This window comes from Ctenopharyngodon idella, chromosome 24 (assembly GCF_019924925.1).
Source record: "Ctenopharyngodon idella isolate HZGC_01 chromosome 24, HZGC01, whole genome shotgun sequence".
NCBI lineage: Eukaryota > Metazoa > Chordata > Actinopteri > Cypriniformes > Xenocyprididae > Ctenopharyngodon > Ctenopharyngodon idella.
The window spans coordinates 128,724-132,821 of record NC_067243.1 but is presented as its reverse complement, the minus strand read 5'-3'; the positions used below and the strand labels follow the sequence as shown (position 1 = coordinate 132,821).

General features: G+C 38.5%; 1 long non-coding RNA gene across 1 annotated transcript; it reads right to left on the bottom strand.

The window, feature by feature from the left end:
* Window positions 1–1,827: 1,827 nt before the first annotated feature.
* Window positions 1,828–2,786, bottom strand: LOC127506597 (uncharacterized). The gene is made up of 2 exons (XR_007928069.1): window positions 2,567–2,786; window positions 1,828–2,468 (listed from the first exon to the last, which is right to left on the bottom strand). It is a non-coding gene; the product is annotated as an uncharacterized LOC127506597 (long non-coding RNA).
* Window positions 2,787–4,098: the final 1,312 nt, after the last annotated feature.

The window sequence follows — 4,098 nt, the reverse complement described above, 5'->3', positions numbered from 1 at the left end:
CTCCTAACAGCAGATGGAGAGGACTGCTGTGTTCCAACTCAATCCTCATCATTAATCAGGTACTTTTTATGCAAATACTGGTGGTGGTATGTTTTATCTCGTTCAAGGCTATCGTGTCTCTGTGGCCTAACGTGGCCGTTGTCTCTGTAGTATTGTTGTCTTACCCTCTTGGTCTTTTCTCTTTTTCTTGTCTTCCTCTCCATGTCTTATGTTGTGCTCTTACAGCTTTCACCATTTCCTCACACCATGGCAAAGTGGTTCTCTTCCACTGATAAGCATTATGGTCTTTTCATGTTTAATTAATTTTTTATCTCTGTAATAGGAACTGCAAGATTCACCACTGGTGGGTATATATTTCCTCCTACAGTTCTTGGGGGTTGGGGGGTAGGCTCCATCCCGTGGGATAATTCTCCTTCACCATTTTTGGGGGTCGGCTACGCCCCTGCCTTCATCTGCAGGCAGGATATGCAGAGTCCGCAACCCTTTAGGATGTGAGCTACGGACGGGGCCTATGCCAAAGAACTTCTTACAATATTTTGCTTGCTGATTGTTAATAAATATCGTTGTCACTGTCACGTTATCTTACCTACCTTTCTGGTAGAAATAACATTTAAATGATCATTTTGCTACAATTTTTGCTTGAACATGTTAAACATATAATTTCTGTAATATATTTTCATTTTAATTTTGCAACTTATAAAGCGTTAAAATGTTTAAATTATATGTTAAAAGTATTGTCTGAAATAGCAAATGTAAATTATATTATTCAATTTGAAACATAATTTTGCTCCAAATGTTGCACATATGGTATGAAAAAAAACGTACATTTAAATAGAGAAATACATTGCCATTTTACATATTGTACTGACAGTTTGCATATTACTGTTGAAAACTGCTACATGTACACGTCCATAAATCACATGTGCAATGGGAAAAGGCACTTCTGTTAAGCTCAGAATAAGTGAATGCAATACAGTGAGCTTGACATTTAAACTTCCTCATACCACGTTCATTAAATGTGCATAAATGTGACTCTCTGAAGTTTCTTGATTCACGCACAGAACCTTTTCAACAACATCTCTGCATCTCTAATAGTGTATGTGAAAGTGCCACTTGCAAAAAAAAAAAATAAATAAATAAATAAAATGTACAAAGTAAGTCGTTTTTGAACTTTTGACAAATCTCAGGGAGATGGAAGAAAGAGAGGCAAAGAGAGAGGAAGAAGCCCAGCAGAGAGCAAAAGAGTTGGAAAAGAGAGAGAGGGAGACAAGACGATATGAAGAGAGAAGAGAAGAAGCTCAGCAGAGAGAGGAAAGAATAGGCTCCTCAGTTTAATGGAGGACCTTGCCAAATCAATTTTTGTTTTCCTCATTTTTTCATTATAAACTCACTTTTTTCCACAAACGCACACAGCTTTTAGGACTATAAGCTCAAAGTAACTCGGCTTGTATTGTCTTTGGGTGGAGCTTGATGTCCAGCTCCCCTTCTCTGGATATAACGGGTGGAGCTAGACAGTCCAACCACACCCTAACCACAGCCATAACCCTATCACTAAACATATCTTCACCCATTATCTCCATATAGGTGGAGCTGGATATCATTTGATTCTGCAGTGAGCACCACTTGTGTTTGGAGCATTTGTTTCAGAACGTGGGGCATTTTTCCATTAGTTTGGTTTGTTTAGGCATATATGAACATGGAAATTATGCTCAGATCTGCACCAAAAAAAAAAAAAAAAAAAATACAGTCTGAGATCACCTGAACAAACCCTGGATCAGTTCAGTTGTAGTGAATCTGACTCAATGGACCAATGAAACAGGCTGTGTCACAACTGTACGTGTCACAATGTATTTGTTTTCCTTTAAACTTAAACTTAATGCTACAAATGAGCCAGACATGGAAATGGCCTTAGATGACACTGTAGTGGTTTTGATGGAACAAAAGTTTTGATGGAACAAGCACCACACATATTTGTTCAGTTAGTAATGGATAAAACATATGAATGTGTCATAATAAATAAAGTCTTTGAAAGGTTGAATACACTATTGTTTGTGATCCTCCATCAGCAGCTGCAGTATCTCTCAGCTGTATCAGTGCATCACTGTGACGTCTGACTGACCGAGGTTTTTGTACCACTCTTTATCACTGTGTGAACACCCAGTTACTGTTGATGCTGTGTAAACTCAGACAGTAATAATCTCCTGTATCTTCAGTCTGGACTCCACTGATGGTCAGAGTGAAATCTCGTCCAGTATTTGCTGTTCCACTGCCACTGAATCTAGATGGAGTTCCTGACTGGAGGCTGTTTATATAATAAATCAGGAGTTTAGGAGCTTCTCCAGGTTTCTGCTGATACCAGGCTAAACGATCACTGTATATTCCTACATCTATATGACACTCTATTGTAGCTGTTTGACCCTGTTGGACAGTTTTAACTTCAGGTTGAGTCAGAGTCACTCCTCTGGATTCTGAAGAAGAGAAAAGAAAAAACAATTATTGTTTAAAACTACTACCATCATATACTTTTACAAGAACACCAAAACCAGGGTCAGTTTTCATCACTTACCTTGAGCAAACAGTGTGAGAGTCCAGATGAAGAAGGTGATTTTGTTCATTGTTGTTCTTTTGTCTTGTGTGATGATGAAGATTGTGTTCTGTTCTGCTCTCAGTCATGAAGTGTTAAACTCACAGCACTATAAACACTCTCAGAGCACTGAAGCATGTGTGACAATGCAAAGAAGTGGGCAGGATTTACAACAGACAAACTAATATACACTAGAGTTACAGAATGATCATTTACATTCTGACTAATGTTATTTTTAGTTAGTTCAGTAGTTTTATTTTTACTCTGACTACTGAGACACTGATGATGTGCAGATGAACGGCATCTCACATAGGAGGGGACGTTCTCGTGACCTTGCGCACCGTTCCCTAAAAGTTCTCTAAAAGTGACAAAAATCCTGAACCTTTACGAAAAATTAGGGACGTTGTTAAAACATCTTCCTTTGGTTATGAAAGTGCTGCAGTTCAAGTTTCCTTATATGACTTTAGGGGGACGTTCCATATTGGTTATTTTATGGTCACATAAGAACGTTACAAAAAGGACATTTGGGACATTAACAGAACGTTCCCATACGGTTCTCTGTTAGTCAGATGGGGATGTTTCGTTCGGGACTGTGCTGCTCCTGACCCATTTGGAAACGTTTAAGAAGTACCCTTTTCACCTATAGGTGAATTGAAATGATTTATTAACAAAGTTCAGGAGGAGCAGGTTCAGATAATTAACCAGAGGTGGGTAGAAACAAAGTACATTTACTTCGTTACATTTACTTGAGTAGTTTTTTGGAAAATTTGTACTTTTTAGAGTAGATTTAAATGTGGGTAGCCTACTTTAACCTGAGTACATGTGTAATGAAAAATCTGCACTTTTACTTCGCTACGTTGGCGAAGTTCCTCTCGTTACTTTATTTTAATGCAGTACTGTACATGTTAAGAAATGCGTAGTTTATTCCAAGCACGCTGTCTCTTTTTTCATGAATGATGCCCCATTCACAAATGAATCGCACTTTTGAGTCGATTCTGTTCAAAGACTTGATCAAACAAGTCGGTAAAACTGTCTAAATTGGTTGGCGAATCAGTTTGAATGATTTGTTCAGTTCCTGCACGCACTGAATCGTCTGAAGCGGTTTCTCAGTGTTGGATGAAGTGGCAGTGGACCTACAGTCAATTAAAAGCAAATCTGCAAATGCTTCCTATTGTTTGTCAGCGATGAAGATCTTTATTAGTTGAACTGCGTATGCTGTCTGTGAACAATTCCACAGGTATCGATTTCATTTGATTTCAATTCATACAGCCAATAGCCGACATTTTACTAAGGCTTTGGACATACTTATTCGCTCGCCTACTGCTTTTCCCCTACTAAATAGTAGAGAAGTAGGCGGTTTCGGAAGCAGCCACAGTTAACCAGTTTACACGCGCCTGCTGAAATATATATTGGATTACATTTTGGAGAACAGACAGAAGAAGATCCGTCAATGTGTATTTGATCATTGTTTGTGTTCAGATGTTCAGCGGTTATGAGCGCGAGCACATGTAAAG